This window comes from Anser anser (assembly GCF_964211835.1).
Source record: "Anser anser genome assembly, chromosome: 1".
Classification (NCBI taxonomy): Eukaryota; Metazoa; Chordata; class Aves; order Anseriformes; family Anatidae; genus Anser; species Anser anser.
The window spans coordinates 76,637,622-76,659,656 of NC_139720.1; the positions used below are offsets into that span (position 1 = coordinate 76,637,622).

Here is a 22,035-nt window from a genome sequence, read left to right on the forward strand (position 1 = left end):
TTTTTTTTTATTTTTAGAATTGCTTGCAGAGGTCAAGTTGCCCTTTATGAAATCATACTTCACCTTGAAGCCCAACCCTAGTTATCTAATCTATGGTTAGTTTTAACCTTGAAGTTGTCTCAGAGAGAGAAGTGCCAAGGATGTTGCCTTGGCCCACACACAGTGGTGGAAAGCACTCATTGTCTCAAAGGGTGGAGCCTATCACAGGACAATGTTATTTCCACACTCCCTGAAAGACAAATGGATTCACCCTAAAACTTTTGAAATAGTACAACATGCAGAACTTTCTGTTAACAAAGAACTTAAGAGATCTGCACAAAACTTCCTTAGCCCACTTATATGCTGTGGCATTAGTGCCAGCTCACTGCAAAAATATGTGGAAAGGGGCTACAACTGCAGCAGTGAAATTCCAATGTCAGGCACTGGGATCCTTAAATTGGGCTAGGGCAATACCTGAGCAGAGACTATAGAAGTCAGGCTACAGTCTCAATATTTAGCTAGTGTTGGAACTCAAAAGACCCCAGACCCCACACTCCAGATCCCCTGTGCAACTCCTGAAAGAACACAAAAATCAGCTAACAGGCTGTAAGGACTGATTATGCTCAGGTATTTGCTCATTGAAGCAAGAGAAAGCTAAACACAAAGTGAAGCATTAAAAAAACAAAACAAAACAAACAAAAAAAATGTAAAGCTTAATTAAGCACAGGAAACTAACTCAATTTAAATTCAGTTTAGCATAAATCACTGCCAATGGAGTTTATCGTTTAAACTGTTGAACAAGCACAACCCTCCTCTCACTTAATAGAGGAATCAGTCCAAGTAGGCAAAAAGTCAGATGTCAGCTAGAGCAGAGGGTGCAATGAAGTACTGAGAAACAAGAAAGTTTTGTTAAATAGTGAAATGAACATCATGAAAGCCAAATAGAACTGCTAAGGGAGCACTGCAGCAGTTAAATCCTAGCTTGGAACCAGAGAATTCAGCATCAGAACCACTGGCCCAAGCATATCAAGACATATGCACAGCTTAACCTACAGAGTACCTCTGTGGTTTCATACAGAAAGGCAGGTGGCAGTTTTAGAAAACCTTAAGAACTGCTGATACTTTATTTTATTAAGAAAAAAAAAACACATCTCGTGCATTCCCACAAACTTTCATGTTAGTGGATACCCCATCCAATTGGCTAATAAACACATCACCTCAATATTCCTAAATTTTTGTGCAAACTTGGCAGCTAAAGTGTTTATGACATACCTGTGAAAAGGTTATGATAACGTTTGCACATGCCTTTGTATCCCTTTAACTCCCTGCAAAGGGATCTACTGCAGCTCATGAGCATATTTTACATAAGAACTATGCATATCTCAGATATGAGCTAGGAGGGGGAAAAAACTTGCTAGAAAGGAAAAGGAATGGAAATAAGGGAAAGAATTACCAAGACTTAACCAGAATCACAAAATCCAAGTCTATCTGACTCACTGCACATTGGGGTTCTTGTTTGTGGGCTGTCATCCCCCCTCCCTCCCATTACTCTTCAGTTCTTTTTATGAAACTGAATTTCATTACATTTGGTTTCAGATGTCAGAATGGTGTGAATTCAATTTAGAATCACTGACTTATGTTTACAGTAAACCACTTATGATACACTATGAAATGCAGGTCCCTTTCCATGCAGTTTTAGAAGCTCTTTGTCTTTAAGTACAAAGCACTTTCATAACATGTTACTGGCACTGAGGAAGGAAAGAAGGTGGTGACTTCACTAATTCTGTATCTATTTTTGATACATATTTTGAGATTCCATTGTAGAACTACATTACTACCTGTATTTTCTAGATAAAGTTCTCTTTCCAGTTCAACCATTAATTTTGCACCAACTGCATGTAAGATAAGATATGTAATAGCCACTATGGAACTGAAAATGAAAATTTTCATATATTATGGACATAAATCTATGTTTTCCCCTATTGCACACCAAAAGCCATAAGGTGGAAACTACTGCTACTTGTTACTTTTTTTTTTTCCAAGGGGTTCACTGCACTCACATTTAAGTTTCATATTTTTCAGAGCTATGTTTCAGGGATGAAACTATAATGTACTTCAGCTCCAAAGACAAAAATATGTCAAGTACTACCGTTAATCTTTGATGAAAGAAATATTTTTGTTTAAAAAATAAAAGGTTTTATTTGGAAGTTAGAAATTATTAACTATCCCAGAACACGGGAGTGAGAGAACTGAGCACTCCAACCAGCACTCAAAGAGCTTTGAATACAAAGGACAGCATGGCGATTCAAAGTGGACATTAGGAAAAACTTCTTTCAAGGACAGTAGGGCAGCTCTGGAGCCATCAGGCTATCCAGGCTGGTTGTGAAAACTTCCAGCCTTGTAGGTTTTCAAGACTTGGCTAGACCAAATCCACAGGTGCATCACTAACATATGACATAGTGGAAAGTAATCTATAGTGCTTTAGGCATGGACTGCTACATTAGTTTCAGCAACAGAAGGATGAGCAATGTGTTACAATTAATAGCGCTCACATACTGAGGTCACAAAAACTATACAGGTTTAAAGAGGGCATGAGTAGGGAACCAAGCCCACACCACAAGCTTAAACTAAGAGCCATAGATAATATAGCTAATGGTTCTTGTATTCACTTGTATGCCATGACTTTAATTTCAAAGAAAGGGATGGAGAGTGCAGTTGTGGAGGGGAGATGTAGCACAGGCCACACACGCTGCACAATTTTTACAGCTAGCTGGAAAACAAGCCACTGCCTGCATCATTCCCCAGTCCCCAAACCAGACAATTGCTATTACTTTTCCAAGAACTCTGACCTGAAAGAATACAAAAACCAAAAATAAAAAAATCGCATCACTGGTTACACTGAAATGCCAAGGACGTATCAATTGCTACACTAGGTTGTTTGAATAAAGCCTTTGTTTCTATACTTAAAGTCTAGCAAGCTTCTTCAATCTATTTTAGATAGACTTGGAAATACTCAAAGATTGGAAATAAGTGTCATCTTTACATTTACAGGACCCTCAACAGAACACCAAATTTCAGCTTCCTGACTGTATCTATTTCAGATGCAAGTCTTTCCATGTTTGTATAATTATTTGACCAGAGCTAATAATCAAAGCAATTTATTTGTTTGTGTTACAGGAAGTGCACTACCAGAATTTTCCCTTCAAGTACTATTACAGCTATCTGATCCTGCCTGAGCCTGTTGAAATCAAATGCATTTCTGAAGTCTTGAGTTTCTAAAGTAAGTTATGAATATGAGAAGAACATTGTTTTCAGAGAAAAAAATGCTGACCAACCCACAAATGAACACCGCCATACAGTTACTATTCTTCCCATTTATTGAAAACCCTGTTCATCTGCAGTCATTAATTATTTATCTTCCTGTTTGGATAAATGGGTTTCTAGAAATATCACTTCCTGAATAACCTCTATCTTTTTCCTGGCATAGGGAAGATGAATGGGCATACACATAGCAGCTATTTTTTATTGACTCTTTTCACCACTTATATCAAAAGCTGCATGAATAAAATTAAGCATGTATCATCCTAGCATGCTCCAGAATAAGATAGCTATCTTTTTACTAATAACAGCAAACTACTGGCATTATTACTGAATTAGTATAACAGTTTTGGAGTTTGCACTCTGCAAGTAAGGTTCTTGGATATCACAATAGAACACATTCATGTATAAATACAACTCTCCCGTGCCCCAGGGTTTTGCAACAGGAACACTAAAAATGAGGGTGAAGGGTAGTCCTATGCTAAAATGCTATTATACACAGTCTTTTAAACCATGTCATTTTTGAACAGTAACAGGAAAAAAAAAGATGTTTGTATTCTCTCTTTACACCTCCCTTGGTAGACAATTTGAAAAGGCTGGAGATAAATGTATCTTAAAATTCACTTACTTTCTCTTAGAATATTTACTTGGATTTAGCTCTTTGTCTACCATTAGAGTCATCAGTCACTGTCGGCTTGGCACAGAGTTAATTTGCTAGTACAATTTCCACTGGAAAAGCCCCAGTCTTAACAGGTGTTTCTACAGTTACTGGTACTGATGTGCAGAGCAGCAACCTTCACACAAATAAATAATGGAGCGCAACCAGCAGCCTGGGCACCAACACTGGGGATTCTCCATGCATCAGGAGCTGTTTCCTTCCTCTGCCCATGCCGAACCAATTTGTATTTCTGTGCGTGGAAAGAGCACTGAAAAGATGAATCTGTTCAAGCCATTCTTTGGATTTCCTCATTCCCTTAGACATTACTTCCCAATGTTTACCAAATAATCTATGAAGACAAATGTGGTTTACAAGATCATATTTTCCACTCATGAAAACAAAGACAAGGCCCCAAGCCTAAGGAGGCTTGAACACATGCTTAGCTTTGTACATACTAATGGTTTCATAAGAAAATTAATCAAACACATAGTGCCTCTTGAGAGCAAGTATCTGACAAGAAACATCTTCAAAAATATAACCTTTCTCCAAATTGGAGAAGAACTAAATCAAAATTATAATCCTCCCAAACTATGTTCTGATTTCAGATCAAGTAATTATGCTAAAACTACATAGTTTTCCTTAATGAACTACTGAAAGTGCACAAGTACATATATCACTCCTTTGCCAACACCCTGGTTTAAGACATCTTTATCGAGGAAAACAAGGATGAGGATCTCCCATGCCCCAAGAAATAGTGCTAATCGTCAGGCTACAAGATAGAGGAAAACAGTTCCAGACACCCTCTCACTTCATGCACACAACTAAGGGTTTGACTGCTGTGGAGACTTGAACCCCAGGGATCTCTCAAAGAAACAGTCAAAGAAGCAAGCTGTCTCAGTGTACCAAATTGAGGAGATTCAGGTTAGAAAATCCTGTAGGCTGGCTGTGGCAGAAATGTCGATTCAAATGCCTTCTGGTAAGGGAGAGGCTTGAACCTTATTTAGAAGTGTGCTGATTTATTAGAGTATAATGCAATGACTTCTGGCAGTCTAACCCTTCCCTTCACCTTCCTTACTAATAATCCAAATTGATGGGAAAGCCTGTGGATCAAACAAAAAGTTGAAAAGTTAGGTTTTGTTCACAAAAGCAGTAGAGGAAAAAAAACCACACTAACTCTTTTTTCCTCATTTCAGAAAGAACTTTGCTGTTGAACTGGAAAAGACCACTCTGACAATAATTCCTCCCCAGCACCAAGCCCTATACAACCACGGAATATTTGCTTTTAGAAGAAATCTGGAATCTTAACTTTTTTTTGAAAGCACACGGGCTTTTAGTCTGTGTGTGTTAGTTATAGAATTCAAAGAGATGCTTTGTCCAAAGTATAATAATCCTGTTACAAATGACAGATGTCAGACTTGATCAGCTCTGTGACAAGAGGTATGGTTCTACAGCTTCCTGAAGAAGCTTTAAGACATCAATTAGAAATCTTTTCAGACTTTTGAAAGGTTATATAAATAGAATTTAAAATTAAAAGCACAAAGCTAGACTTACAAGTGGAGTGAAAAAGGCATCCATGTTTCTCTCCCTATCAAGTGATGAATTATCTGTTTAACTTGAAGATAATAGTGAGATTTATGCAGATTTGACTAATGGGATGGACTCCATTCGACTGCTATTTTTTCTTCTTCATGATATCAATTTACTAAACCCTTTACACACCTAAATTCAAAGGTAAACTTGGTTTCCTTAAAGCATAGAATTCTTAAACTTTCTGAAGCTATCTTCTGTAGAAAGCAATATGCAGAATTGCTGATCTTTAATGGAAAAGAAGAAAGAAGATTATATCAGACTGACATACCTCCAAAAGTAACATTTCCTTCTTGCCAGAGAAATGACAAATGTGCATTGCAATTAGTGCAAACATTAATACTATGTTTGCATTTGCCAGATGGGAAAACTACATTTTCAGTAATTGCTGTGCAAACATCAAGTGGAAAAGCTGTTGTTAGCTCAAAGTTGTAAAGAGTAGTATGCACATATTTTTTCCTCTCAAATGTTTAGTGACCACTTATCATAAAAAGCTGATCACAAGGCCCCTCTATGTCTTCCTACTACAAAGGAAACAGCATTGCAGAAGATCCTAGTGACCAATATATCAATGAAAATCAAATGATGATCTCAAAAATGTTAGCCAGGCTAACTTAATAAAATTTGAAGTCAGAATCCACAAGAAATGCATGATCCCATTTCTTTTCACTGTTCTACAGAAAAAGCCTAGCCAGCAAGCACAGCAGTGAGAGGATGCAAACCCAGCCAAAGCTCACTTAATTCATGAATGGAAAGATGAAATAGTTTGCCTGCACCACCAAGGGCTTGGATTCAGCATCCCATGTCCCAGATAGTAAAGAAGGAATCAAACATCTCTGAAGTGTAAAAGTTAGGCTTTCCTGTCTCTACACGTATGTGGCATTTCCACACACCACCCTCCCCATCATTTATTATCAATACTTCTGCCCTTGTTTCCAGACATACTCTCTCCGCTTACATTCTATTTCCAGTCTGCCCAAGGTTGGCAAGAAAATAATGAGTCCCAGTTCTGAAAATATTGAGAAAAAATATATTTAAATATAAGATCAGTGCATTTCCTCAGAAAGAGTCATAACATTCAACTTGAAATGCATTCAAGAAGCTTGAAGTACAGGTGTTACGAATGTTTTGGTCTGTTCTCTCACGTGCCTGGTGACAGGACAAGGGGGAATGGGCTAAAGTTGTGCCAGGGGAGGTATAGGTTGGATATTTGGAAGAACTTCTTTACCGAAAGGGTTGTTAGGCATTGGAATGGGCTGCCCAGGGAAGTGGTTGAGTCACCATCCCTGGAGGTCTTTAAAAGACGTTTAGATGTAGAGCTTAGTGATATGGTTTAGTGGAGGACTTGTTAGTGTTAGGTCAGAGGTTGGACTAGGTGATCTTGGAGGTCTCTTCCAACCTAGATGATTCTCTGACTCTGTAAATCTGGACACAAGATCTGAGTTTTACATTACAACAAATTTACATAGGACAAGAAGGGGAAAGAAAAAAATATCACCCTTTAACAAGAAAGCAAGAAGTTACACATAATATAAATGTGAAAAAGTAAGGAAAATGAAGGAAATAGATGCACACACCACAGTATCTTCAACTTCAGCTGTGCTATCTCACTAGTATGAACAAGCACAAGGTCATTAAAAAGCTGCAAAACAGATAGCAAGGGAACAAGAGGTACATTGTGTGGTATTCAACTCTGGAGTGGCAGGGGAATAGAGACAGCAGAGATGAAAATCATTTCTTGTAATCCAAAGAATGCAGCAAAATTCAAGGATCCCAGTGATAACATTGTGAAAGCAATCTCATTTTTTTCCCTGTACTGACTCCATCCAAAAGCATGAGAGACAGCATGAGAGGTGTATGCACAATATGTTGAAATGCACAAGAGAAGCGATGAAAATGAGATGTGACATTTCCTTTGAGATTATTTCTCACCTTAACAAGAACTGCCTGGAACATTAGAGAAGAAGCTCTCTCTGAACCAGAGCTCCTTTTAGACAGCACCTGGGAACTTGTCCCACCTATTCATTTCTTTCAGTAGATACTAGTAGCACAGATGGGAGCAGAGGAGGAAAAATTACCAGATATCAATGAAAGAGGTATTTTCTGATTCATGACTCAGGGCACTCAGATGAAAACAAAATTCCACCCTGATTACATGGCAGGAAGATGGATCTGGAGGGGACCACACCCAGGATTTTTGAGTCCAGCCAGCAGACGTATCTCTTAGCTCAGGAGAGTCAGACATCTGCTTCATGTGCTTCTGCACAATGCAAGCCACAAAACACTCAGCAGTTACTCACAGCTGGAGGATACAAGTGAAGTTTGAATTCTCATTCAAACACTAACGTTTTTATTGCTTATTAAGCACAAGAAAGAGCCTTCTTACATGATGTACATGAAGAAAAAGTGAGAACGGTAATGTCCCTTTGGAGGAACATCGAGCAAGGACTCTGCAGCCCTGACTGACGCTATTGTGGCAACAACCTTGACCCAGCAAGCTAGAATACAACTACTGTATTGGAAATTAAAAGTTTCTAACCAGTAAAAATAAGGGGAACAAGAAGTCATGGTAAATGCCTAGAGAAGAACAAAAGGCTGCAAGAATGCTTTACAGTTCTCCTCCATTGGCTTCCAGCTGGTCCCAGCTCCAGGACTTTCAAGTGTGACTTGTATTTATTAGCCTCAACTGGATTTATCTTCTGTTATTCAGCCTCCATGGCTTTGTGGCAAGGAATTACACAGAGCTACCTGCTTTGTGTTTGTTCTTAGCTAGGTTCTTATTAGCTGCTTTGTAGGATGACCACTGGTTCTTGTGCTGCAAGAGTGAATAAAGTAAGTCCCATTTGCCTTAGTCTCATTCACAACTTGTAGGCTTCCTTCCTATTCCCCTGCATTAAGCTGTCTTTCTTTTGGACTGAAAAATCCTAGCTTACTAAAATTGCTCACGTCTTTCATCATTTTTGCCATTCTCCTCTAAACATTATCCAATTCTTCTATGTTCTGAAGTGAGGGAACCAGACTGCAGACTATCCAAATTGTGTGAAATACAGAATTTTATAAGGGTATAATGTTACTTTTTGATTTTTTAATGTTACATATTAATGTAACTCTTAATGTTACATTTGATTTTTTTTTTACACTGAAAAAAGTGTGGTTTTTTTTAAAAGTACAAAAATCTATTTGACTCCATGGTTTCAGCAGAGAAGTGTTTTAATAAACCACATACTAGCAACTGTCCCTTTGTATGAAGTCACAAAAATACTATACTAGTGATCCTTATAAAGAAAAAAATGATTTATTCAAAATAAGTGAAGGTACATAATTAAGCCTCCCCTCGTGAAGATGGGCAAGCACCATCTTGATGAATATTTTGCAGGTACATACCTCCTGTTCTGGTCAATAAAATCATTTAAAAGAGCATAGCTTGCACAGCTCATTTCAAAGTGACAAATAAAGGAGTGACACTAGCCATTTGGCATCTAGCCACAGACTTGCCCCACTGAAAGGAATTTATTCAATAATACAACAAATGCAGAGATATATTTAACTCTGTTCCGTTCACAGACTGCAGAACACATTACAAGAATGCATTTTCCCTGCTTGCTTCACCAACTTAATTACACCATAGAACAGAGGACTAGAAACTAAAAGCAGTATGAAAAATAATACCAATGCATTCTGAAAGGCATGCTCCAGAACACAACCTTTTTGAGAAAGCAAACATTTCACAGAACAGGAGCTGAGAGCTTGCTCAGATTTCTAACCTTAGGAAGAAAGTGGGAAGTGATGTCTGTATACACATGCACTTAGGAAATTCTTTAAACTCTAGGGTTCTTGGTATGCTTTATGTACAAGCACTTTCAAGAGGGAGGAGTAAAACTCGTGTCTGAAATTTGTCACAACTTTTTACCTGCAGATGAAGATAGATGGGAATGTCTGATTATGCAGCGGGCTTAGTGCAGTCGGCTACTCCAGGCATAAGTGCCAAATCTACTGACGAGGCCAGTTGCTGGGGGAAAAGAAAAAAGAAACATTGTCATAAATTAGAAAAACTATCTTGAGAGTGAAATCATATTTCCCCCCCTTTTCCCTCCTCTTCCCTTTAATGCTTTGGAAAACCAGCACTCACCTAGCACCTGTAGACATACAAGAAATAGGTGTGAAACATATATAGGAACATAATAGCCACCTACATGCAAGCAGAATTTCATTTTTCAAATAGTTTAAAAGAAATGCAGAATACTGCACTTAATTTGCTATATCTTATACCAGGTGACATCTTCCTGCTATAAATAACTAAATGTGGTAAACAGCATTTCATGAGCTTTCCAGAACATTATGAAATACTAAGCACTGCACTAGGTAGTCACGAGCATCTGCCACTGCTAAATTGTAAATTTAGGAGATTGTGAAATAATCTTCTTTTCTAATTTGCTTTTTAAGGGAAATAATTCTCAAATTGGAGGTCTTCCAGATGCTAAAACCTCCAAGTGCTCTAGATCTGCATACCCTGACTCCCTTGTAGTAGTAAATCACAGCCAATGCATACATAAAGAGTCAAACTAGGCAAAGGGTAACAAATCCCAAACAGCTGACTAAGACTAATATTAATCAGCTTGGAAGGGATGCTTACTACAATGATGCTTAATAGCATCATTGTGGCAGACCTACAAACATTGCCTAATACTATGTCATAGCAAGGAGAACATGTGAGAAGTGTTTATTTTTAAACCTTTGTCAAAGGCTTTCTGAATAATACTTCAACTGAATGTATCTGTTATGCTGAACACCAAATGAGAGCTTCACTTTGACAGCAGTGTAAAAGAACAGCTCTAAAGCAGTAAAACTTTCCTCTAGTCTTCTAGTCTCTCCTCTTCTGCTGGCATCACTGAATTTTGTCAAGGCAAACTGTTTTCTCCCTAATACCTGCCAGGGCTATACGTTAAGATTCAATAAGCAGCAACTCCAGCGTAAGCACGTTTTCTGGCCACTTATGACAAGAAAAATCTCAAAGATCTAGAAAGGAAGGACTGGCATGTTGTAAAATGCTAGACCACAATCGTTATGCACTGAAGCCTTATGAGAGTAGCTACTTTTAACATTATGGCCAAAAATTTCAGAATAGGATGTTCAGGATCTCCAGAGACTTAAGCCACGTATACAGTTATTTTCGCCACCACAGCCTGAACACTTATCTTTCAGTCACAAAGCAATTCTCATTAAATTCTGAATGGTCACATATGTTTTTGTCAAGTGATGTTTTGGCTTTCCAGGCTGTGGATTCACTAACAATTATTAATGGTTCATATAGGTTTTTTTTACTTCTTACTCAGCAGCTGTACTTTCACACACGGAAGAGCATGTTAAACATCCTTAACATAGTTGCTAGCAGTTACATTATGGAATATTACTTTGGATTCTCTATTCAGATTTATTCACCAAGTAGTCAAAACGAGAGTCAAACAGTCACAGGTAATACTGGACATTCATCTCACCCATAACATCAGGTTAAATCATTACCGTTTGAGCCTCAGTTACTTATCAAACTCCACACACACGTTGGATTAGGAAAATAAACCCAGCTGTAAGACACAGACTGCTACTCAGCAAATCCAGAGACATACGCTTGAATTTTGCTGGTGGAAGAGTAGAAAGGATAGAAAGGAGTGGGAAGGAAAGAAATAGCAACGCATCCCAAAAAGAGACCTCAGCTTCAAGATGATAAAGTTATCTTCATCAATCTCAAACTGATCAACTGCCAAGATACCAGAAGAACAAATTTTGTTCCTTGCAAAGTACTCCAGCACACTTAACATAAAAGGAAAAGGACAGTGAATTTTTACCCTGAGAGTCGAGTTGCAGTGATACAGATCCAGCAGCAGGGTCCAATACTTCCACTCAGGATGTACTATCTTTAGCTCCACTGAAGCACTAAAGCTCTTCTTAGACCACTTTACAAACTGAGTGGGAAGGAGTAAGAATAAGAGCCACATTCTGTCCTTAGAGACCCCTATTAAATCAGATTCTCAACATCAGCCACTTCCTCTTTGTTTTCCTCAAGCCATATGGCTTCCTGACAAAATCTGTACAAACAATAAATCCATTAATCAAGCTACTGTTGGAGGAAAAGACTTTCTTCCCTTCATCAATCCAGACATTTTAGGAGAGACGTTTTATGTATTTTGGTTAGAAAAAAAGGGGGTCTATTGAAGTTCCAAGAAAAGTACTAGAGTTTTCTTTGTTTTCACACTGCAGCCTTGTAGATTGGAGCCTTAACTCCAGTTCTTACTTGTAGGAGATCCTGATTCATTAAAAATGCAGAAAAACACAGAAAGAGAGAGATGTCAGTCACACCAACATGAAAAGGGTCCAGCCTCATTGATTCTAATAGCAGGGATCCAATATAAATTGCTGCCAGGGCTCCCTAGCATACTGGGTCAGGAATCAATTTATTTAAAGTCAACATAAACAGGTATGATGAGAGGCATTAAAAGTCTTTTTTATTCCTACAAGGTACTAAGGAGATGCATGCATGCAAATACCAGTAGACCAACAAGCAGTTGACAGGAGTATCTTTTGATAAGAGATGCCACAGTTTAGGACTTCACAAGAGGCCAGATTTCTTAGCAATGTGAACCATGATGACCAATTTCAACAGGCTGTTGGGTGTCTCTAAGTTGGTAAAATCACGTGGGTGACCACGTTATTCTCAGATCAGGAGGAAATAGACACTGCATATGCAAGGAACTCAGTGGTAGGAAGGAAGCATAAAAAGAGTAAGATTTCTAGCTCTTGTAGGAGGGGAGAAGAGAGATTTAAAAAAAACTAAGGAGGCTCTTTGCTTCACCATACTGAAGCAAGTTCAGACTTGAGACTCTGCTCAGGTTTGAGGATGAGGAGTATGCCAGCCTCAAGCTGCTGCAGGGTGAAATTCTGTTCATAAATACATACATACACTGTTGGGCGGGTACGTAAGGTAAAAATATGGTAAAACATTCCCTTTCTACCTCTCAATCAATAAGCTCAAAGAAGATAAGAGGCTGAGAATTCAAAAGCACAGAAAAGATGATAGAGGAAACAAAGACCTAATTTTCTTTGCTTGCAATGGTTTTTAAACAGACCATTTTTTGTATTCTCAGATGTCACTGAGACACACATGGAGTCTGTTACCCCTGTCTACCCAAAGCAACTATTTGCATCACACCTTGCAGCCTACCCAGCAGAGGGAAAGAGGTTTTGTAGTGATGATGGAAGAAGTGAGAACAAAACAACAATTAATTCATCAACTGAATATATGACTGCATTACCAAAAAAGTGGCACATGCAAACTGAAGAAAGGTTGACATGTTGGTCGCCTCTTCAGAGAACATGAAATTGTAGAATGCCTGTTCTGAGGATCTGTTTCCCACTGAAGTTTTTCCAAAACTTCCTGGACTAAACTTTTATTACACAGCAGTCTGCAGTGTGGAAAGAGGATTGCTAAGAAAAATAAATTACTTTCAAATTCAGGTGATCTCTTTCAGTCACACATTTCTAAAGCAACCATGAAACATCCACTCATGTGAAAGGAAAATAGAATTGGCAGATAACAATCCTTTCTGACCTTAAAACTTTTTTCTTTTACTCCCAACACATGTTCTATAGTTTCAGTCATTGTTCAGTAAACTATGTCCCAATTCATGTGAACCCAAGTAATCCCATTGAAAGGAAGTTCAGGAGAAACAAGAAGCAGTTTATGACAGTGAAAGAAACCTTATGGAGAAATGACATTAAAAAAGGAACCAAGCTGGCTTTTCAAAAGTCTTTTTTGTTTAAATACAGGAAAGCAGCACCCTTGACTACAACAGGAAATCTTTAAAACGAACGTCTTTTCTGTCTTTGTTGAAACTGAGTAGCAATTAGCCCTAGAGGAAAAATATATGGAAATAGGAATCTCAAACCTGAGTCGTTACTGGCAAGCAGACATCTGTAGTTTTAACAAGGTCAGAACATTCTGGTCAGTTCTAAGGGTGATTGGAGAATCATGATATTAATTTATGTTTCTATCAAGGTAATGACAATTCTGAAAGACCACTGACATTGCATGGAACCTACAACTATAAATTATTAGCCTGAAGGTCACAATCTAAGAAGATACACCACCATATAGAAGTATAGCTGGATTGTTAAATGCCTTGAAGTAGTGGTGAAAGGTACATTTATTTTCCAGAGAGCACTGAGGAAGACAGGGTGCTGCAAGCTAGGGAAGCCTTGCACCACATCTGCGTCATATGGTCTCAATTATCTTCTCAGCACTGTTAATCAAAACTTATCCTTCAGCAGCTATATAATGACCTATGTAAAAACTAAACCTGGGATTGCTGTTTGGCTCCTAGCAAGAAAAAAAACTACCCTGCCACAATCAGATAGCACAGCAGCATCTTCCCTTGAAGTCTCACTAAAAGCATGTGGTATGAAGGTCTACAGATGCAAGATTATGTCTTCATAACAAATGTCAAAACGGAATAAATGAAAGGCTGAAAAGAAAGTTTAGGGGTATACCAGTAGAGGAAAAGGTAATTCTGCCTCCTGCTAGCTCGCTATTCTATCATGTCTTACTGTATCAATAAATAGCATACGCTTCTGAAGTAACAACACCTATATGAACCTATTTTGGCTACTGCTCTTTCCTATTGGAAGAAGGCAGATCCAAACTAGAAGCAAGGCACGTTACATGAATATAAGCAACATCAACCTATTGAAGTCTTTACTGCACTTAGACCGTGAAAGGTTGCAGGTCACAGCAGAAGTCACACAACTTTATTCCTGCCTCTGCCCCAGAGGGGCCTAATGCCTCAGACTGAACTGACAGAGGACTCAACCAGCCCTTGACTCCACATCATTCAGTCCCATGCCTGCTTGTGTCTAACTTGCCTACGGCACTCATCTCACAAATCCTGCTCACATTACCACTAGCCTGTGGTCACATCCGAGTGAGCAGCCCATCTGGGATTCCCAAGTAGCTGTGGTTGTTGTTGCAATAAATAAATCAGTAAATCCTGTGTTAACAGGAGCAACATTATTAACTTCCCTTTCTACATTAGTCAAAAAAGAAATCACCTTTGTTACTACTACTTTGCTCAGGAAAAGAAAAAATGGATGATAACCTCTTTATATCCAATTGTAAATTACTCCCTCTTCACAAATTTTGCATCCTAGTTCTTTATGCTCTACTGAAATGCTGAAAAGTGTTATGAAAGTGTGCTGGTCTATAAACCAAAGAGTGAAATAAAAATAAGCAGATAGCTTTTTAAATCAATTTTTACCACGACCTTAAGAGTTCTGCTTGTCAGTTTTCTCCTTGTATGTGAAGGGCATTTGCTTTCCATACTTCTCCAGAAGCAACAAGCTTGAATTCGTTTAACACAAATTTAAACTTTCAGAGAACCAGTTGTTGAGAAAAGGGTAAAAAAATCCACCTCATGTGATTTATTTTTTGTTTTTTAAAAAAATACTTCCAAGAGAACTCACAATACATAAACTAGGATGACTTTGTCATATAAAAGAGAGCACGTATAGGTGGGGGACACTCTTCTCTTGCTCCCAACTAGTAGCATTGTACTTGAAAACACCCAGCATTAAAGCTCACTGAAACAATTAACCAAAGATTAAAAGGGCATGCTGATATAACAGAGAGCCACCAAAACACATACACAGCCTCTGCATGTACTACTTCATGACTCCCTGATCTCCTCATGCATTCTGTGCAACTCAGTTTGGAAGAATACCAGAGCAACAGCAGAAATTAGTAATTCTTTTACTTGCCATGATGAGATTCCTTTTTTTTTCTTAAGACAGCATGTATTGCAATTGTATCACATTACACTTACTGATAGGAGACATGCTTTTGATTATTTCCTGCTGGAGTTTCAGAAGTGTGAAGGTTGCTGCAGACTGCTGATCAGACACCTCTGCTAGAAAACACTGCCCAACTACACCACTCAAGGTAGACACATCCAGCCTCACTTGACCAGGCAACTGTCCAACACAACCAGTAGAGAAGGTGTTAAGTCACAGAGGAAAACTTACTTTGTTGTTGAAAATTATTTTGCCTAGTCTTGCAGCTCATGATCAGGCAAAGTCTGCTCTGCAGATTTAGAATACAAGAAGTTCCAACTCCTTGTGTGCCTGTCTTTCCTTTTGAAACAAAACTGTATGAGTTAACCCTTGACTATTAATACTTTAAACAGCATCACAAAAACTTGCCATGCCTATGTATGACTAAATATTTTGCACCGATTCTCAGAAAAGCATATATAAGAAAGCTTACTTACAAAAAAAAAATAGGCTAAGGCAATACAACTGTGATATTTAACAGAAATTGGGATTGGGTCTGTTTTCACATGCACTGAGTTGTTTAAATTGCAGGTTACTATAAAGTGTGTCAAGTAAGATCATTTGCTATTGATCCTAACAGTTAGAACGAGTGGAAGACATTTTAGAAGAACAGTACAAGTAAAAACATGCATGTCAGTAAGATACCACCACATGGATGTTAGGAAGAGGTTGTTCACCAAGAGGGTGGTCGGGCACTGGAACAGGCTCACAGGGCACTGGTCATGGCCCTGACCCTGCTGGAGTTCTGAAAGCGTTGTCCAAATGCTTCTTGACAGAGGGTCTGGTTTTGGGTGGTCTGGTATGGAGCTAGGAGTTGTACTCCATGATCCTTGTGGGTCCCTCACAACTTGGGATAGTCTGTTCTTAACCATGCAAATCTCTGAAAAACTGGACAAGTCATACAAGTGTATCAGTATTTAGGAGAAGTAAAAATGGTAGCAAAGTGTAGCACTTGCTTTAATTTCTTTCCTTAAAGGTAAATCTGGTTGACAGTAACTGGACAAAAAATGGAATGGGATTCCATTTGACTTGTGTAAGCGTAGCAAAGGACATACGTACATGTAACAGTAGCGAAAGAATAAAAACAGATTTCTCTTCCTTTGCCACTGAGCATACATCCCAGCCAGGATTAACAACTGAACAGTGGCAAAGCAGTAGTTTAACATACAGCCTGTGATCACATATATAAAGGCAGAATCCAACATTTCCTTGAGTTCTCTCAAACAGCAGATATTATAATTCTTGAGGAAATTATTCTTCACTTTCCAGGTACAGACAGACAGCAATTTCTATTTGCACATCATAGCAACTTGTAATCAATTCTGGAGAGCCTGTTTTCTGGAGAGGCTATTTTATTAAAAAAGACTGCTGTCATCTTTGCAAACTAAGGATGTTCTTCTCTCCTTTCATAGGTTGCTTACACAGCATCATTTTGCATGATGATTTGACCTGTTTTTATAAGATCATTGAAGTAAGATCATCCCAGAATCCACATCAGGAACAGAAAAAGAATGAAGAGACCACATTTAGTTACCACAAGTTGTTTGTAAATTTAAATTGTTTTGGTTTAGAATTAACCAAAAACAATCAAAGAAATCCAGTTTCACATTAGTTCTGTCTTAGCAGGAGCATTACATGTCACTCTGCGCTTCCAACTAACCTTTTTGATACAAAAAAGGTTGTCATCCAAAACAGTGATTCCCCAGAGGGCTTAAGGGTTAACTTAACTTCCAAATGTAGTTATAACCCACTCTTAACAACTCTCAGATTCCATCCTTCCTATAATTGCACAGGAAAAAGCAAAGCACAGAAGTAAAGCTACTGCTAAGTTGCAGCAAAACTGGCAGCAGATACAGAAACCTTTCTCCTTTCCTAAAGGCCTGCAGAGGTTTATTTTGTGATTTCCATCGGGCATACGGTGCACTGCAGTCTTCGCATTTGATTCAAATGTACATAGTTCCATTAGCACTCTGTGCAGAAGCCAGCTCTGCACTCAAAAATTGTAACATTCTCCTACCTCTTCCATTTCTTCCTGTCCCACATGGCTGCCCTCAATTTACAGTGAGTTGGATCAGGAATCAAATCCAGACTTTGGCTTTTCAAAACCTAACTAATAATCCAGCAAAACACATACGCCAGTGAAACAACAGTGCAAGCTATTTCATACAGCTCACCCCTGCTAAGCTGATAAAGGGCCAGTGAATACCTCCGTGCACACCTACAAAGAAAGGACTACACTCAGACCAAAAAAAATCCAGTCTTGTAAGACATCAGATCTTGCTATCTCTAGGTTCTGTCTTTTGCAGATAAGGTGAAGTTATATTACTGAAGGGGCAAAGGGGCTTTGTATGTTTTCACCAATACGTTAGAGGTCGTTATTTCAAAAGTAGTTAAAAAAACTCATTAATTTAGGTTTTATGCTGATGTACAAAAGGAAGTAGAAGACAACATACCACTTTCTTGTATATGTTGCAACACAAAGTAACTCAATTTCAGTACAAGAACAATGCAAGTTTGCTAAGCAGCAGTCTTTTTGGGTAACTTGTGCCTTCAAATAGTTGGCTTTATAAAATGAACTTCAAACGTCTCTCACTGAAAGCACACAATGGATAATACAGGGTGAACGTACTGAAGTATATAACTGTTACTCATTTCACCATTGTAAAAAGTCACAGATGGCACCTGCAGAGCATGCATGAGCATGCTCTGCATGTTCAGAACATGGGGCCTGAAATCTTGCAGATTTGTAGCTTCATTCACAAGCATTTGTCCTTGTTGAAAAGGAGCGCACTCCATCAGACCTTTAACCAACATCTGTTCACCTGCCTCTCCAAGTATTTGAGAAAATCTTAGTGGAATTATAATGTTTATTTATTTGATAAGTAACAAACTGTATATAATAGCAGTAGCTGTTAAAATCAGATCTGTTTTTGTTTGGAGCCTTAATTGCTTACTTTATTATGTAGTTAATGAAAGCTATGTTTTACCTTTTTCTTGCCTTGCAATTAGAGATGAGTCAATGGAGGAAATACAAAGCTGACTTTTGCTGGTTTTGCTGTACTCCTCAGCAAGATGTTTAATCAATGCTCTTGAAGCAATCCTTCCAGTGGAATGGATTACATGGGTGTTTGGACCTTGCATAGGTGCAAGTGTAAAACGGATGTGGGAGATATAGAAAAATTTATTTCTCTATCACAAGCCATTACCTCTATCTCTAACAGCAGTAAGCAAAGCAATAGCATCTGTCACAGTAAAGAGATTACCTTATTACAAGGTTTTACAAGTTATTAGACTCCCACAACTCCCAGCTTCAGAAGTAATAACCATCTCCCATTAGGCGCTGACTGGTAGTGAATTATCATCCAGCAGAACCAGGGCCAACTAAGCACCAGCTACCAAGAAATGCCCAATCAAGAGGCCATTTACAAAAGTGAAGTCTTTGAAATTTGTTTATTTGCTAGTATAAAAGTTTTTTTGCTTTAACTACTACAAAATTTAACGTGTCAATGGCAACACAATTCTACGTTTAAAAGGACGTTAGCAATGACAAAGAAAGCAGAATTTTGTAGTCCAAGACAGCATTAGGTTTACAGGTAAGTTAAAAAAAAAAAAAAGCTCATCTGGGATTTAGTTTCTAGTTGGCAACAACAGAATGACCATGTCTTTAAATCACCTATGATAATGATTACATCTTAAGATGCTCAGGAGAAAAAACAGGTCTAGATGAAAGATCCTACCACAAAGGCGGAGACATCCAATGAACTCAGGACTCAAGAGAAAACGTCAGGCTGCTCACCTCAAAGGTAAAAACACAAATCTGTAGACATTCTGCTTACAGCGGGAGAGAAAGAACCCAACCTGGAAGATACTTTTATGAAGCTAAACAAACTCTAAATTTACTTAGATGGTATTCATTTAAGCAGAAGCTTAACTTTGATTACAAGTCACTACATTTTTCCTGATAAGTGTAACATCACTATGAAAAATAAAACCAAACCCAGCAGGTTGATTTAAAAGTCATAGCACCAACCCTTACCATAACATGAACTGCAGAACCTTCACTCTTACAGGAGGGAAGAAACAGTGACCTAGTCAACCCCTTTACATCTCAAGCCACTATGGTTGTTATACACAAATAAATCCACATGTAATGAAAATGATAAAAGCAAGTTTTCTCAAACACTATCCCTACTATTCAGTATTTTAAATCTCTGAAAAAGTTAAAATGGATGATCGATACACTTAGGTAAATGCAAGGTGTGAGATGGGAGACAGAGAAGCTATCTTTATGGTGACTGATCAAGCTTATCAGAGCAAGTAAATTAAGAAAGTAAGCACAAAAAGGTACATTACAATAAAGACGACAATGGGTTGATCACAACATAGCTTGCACAGCAAAGTGAAAAATAATCATTAAGCTTAGACTAGCTAGCCTCTCCAAGAACTGGAACAGTGGAAAGAGAAACAGTCTTTTTCATAACTCCAAGGCCTTGTCTATACGAGAACTTCAAGTTAAGAAACATATGTTTATTTTTTCCTGACTGACTTATGAAGTCCTCACATTAATTCCAGAATCAGGTCAAAGAAGAAATCATCACCTAGATTCAAACGCTTTTCCTTACAGTTGAACCACAGTTTATTTTTACTTTTGTAGAGGACAATCATTACTTAAAATGACGTGCTCAACATAAGCTTTCAATTTCCCTTGGAAATTCTTCAAGGTTCAAAAGCAGGATTCAGATTGTGTTGCAATTAGCAGAACAAGCTGAAAAAGCATCAAGATAGGAAAGCAAGCAGCAATGAATCCTACAATGTCTTATGGTGCCTTCACACTTCTTTGGTAACTTCTCTCTTGAATTTGAAGTACTGGCTAGCAAATCCCCCAAATTCCCTTTAGAAAAAAATTCCAGTGTACCGTAACATGTGGGAGGTGTACACACACACACACACACACACACTCAGCTGTTAGTTGATCTTCTGGAGTTCAAAGCCAAAGAGCTGCAAATACTTCTAAGTCAAGCACGCGGTAAAGATGCACCACTATGTTAATGCACTAACGTGAATATCAACACAAAGTTTTAATCCTTCACTGCAACAGTGCACTTCACGGAATACATGAGGCTTCAGTAGGTGCTGTCCATCTCCCGGGGGAAGCATGAAGACCCTTAGGGGAAGTGAAAAAAAATCAGTTCCAAACACGCCCCTGTGCATCCCCCAGAATCTATCGCCATGTGAAGAGCCTCACTAGCTTCGGAGTACTGCTCAGTCACTGCAGACTAGAAGCTAAGTGGCCAAAGATGCTGTCCAAATCTGGTTAATAAATTCTTCTCCCCTCCTCTCCAAACCAAAAAAGTTAATTGGTTTCCAAATTTATTTATTTATTTATATATTTTTAAGGTAATACAAATCTAATTCATCCTCAGCCAGCATACAGCTGGGAGGAATAGATGTAAAGAAAAATGAAAATATCTCAAAATTTGTGAATGTTTTCAGTTAACACTGACTCAGATCCCATGCAGATTACACTTTTTTTCTTTTAAATCAGTCCTAACTTGCAATTTCCAGGATTTCAATAAAAAAGAAAACTTATTAAGGCCTTAGAATGGATTCTTCCCTGAAGACAAATACAACCCATCTACACACAAAATGTAGGAATTGTCAATGACAAAGTGTGCATATTTTCAAAATCAACATTCCCAAACAATGAAAGTTTTCAAAATAGCAAATATCAAAGTTAAACAGAGGAGGCTGAACAGGATGCTTTGATCTTCTCTGAAAATGAAGACAACTTAGAGAATAACAGACACACAACTTTCTTCTAGAAAAAAGAAAATAATCCTAGCCATTTAAAAATACTACCTTGCTCCTATGTCCTAACAGTAGTACTATGAGTATACCAGGTAGTCTGGACAAAGAAACCACCAAACTACTGAGCAGAGTTCTGTGGTGACCAAACTTCATTACAAGACTGCAGTACAGTGCTGCCACTCTACATATTATTTGAGGAAAAAAGTGTATTTTTCCCCTTGTGATTGTACGCAGTTTGTACGATTTGTATGATTTATGAAAGGATCTTAAGATACCAGCTAAAAACAAATGCAATTACCTGAACAAAAGGGTACCCAAGACCTGAGCTGTCCCTTGCCAGGGTTGCTCTCCCATGACTGCCAGCTCAGGCATTTCATTGTAATACTTATACCAGCTTTTGATCCTGCAGGACTTTGGAAACAGACCACTACTGAAAATACACTACTTCCTTTCTATGCCACACCACCCCCAAACAAAACACATACAGCTCTATAAGTGTTTATTGCTTGGGCTCACCTCTACTGAAATCTTTGGAGGTCTTCAAATTGGAAAAAAAGACAAAGTTCTTGCCTGCATACTGCCTTACAAGCTAACCATCCTATTACATCACCAGGTAAACCTCACTTCAAATTGATTTAACTCAGGAGATTCTAACAATGAAGGGGAAGACAGATCTATCAGATGGGAAATATTTGATTTGGCTTTACTACTTTAAATACAGTCAATATCTTCTTTCAATACGCTTACAAGAATTTTTAGCTATTATCAGTAGCGTTAATGGTCAGATTCATTGTTCCACTGTCAGCTCC

The 22,035-nt window shown here is 38.3% G+C and overlaps 1 protein-coding gene across 6 annotated transcripts in view; it reads right to left on the reverse strand.

Moving 5' to 3' along the window:
• RASSF8 (Ras association domain family member 8) overlaps positions 1-22,035 on the reverse strand; it is an 88,821-nt gene that overhangs the window by 33,834 nt on the left and 32,952 nt on the right. For 4 of the 6 annotated variants that reach the window (XM_083822124.1, XM_083822123.1, XM_083822125.1 and 1 more), the window contains one exon: positions 9,453-9,551. The gene's annotated coding sequence lies outside the window, so the exon portion shown is untranslated. Of the gene's footprint in view, positions 1-9,452; positions 9,552-15,411; positions 16,307-22,035 lie in introns of all 6 variants that reach the window. The other 2 variants (XM_083822126.1, XM_083822128.1) reach the window with 2 other exon arrangements.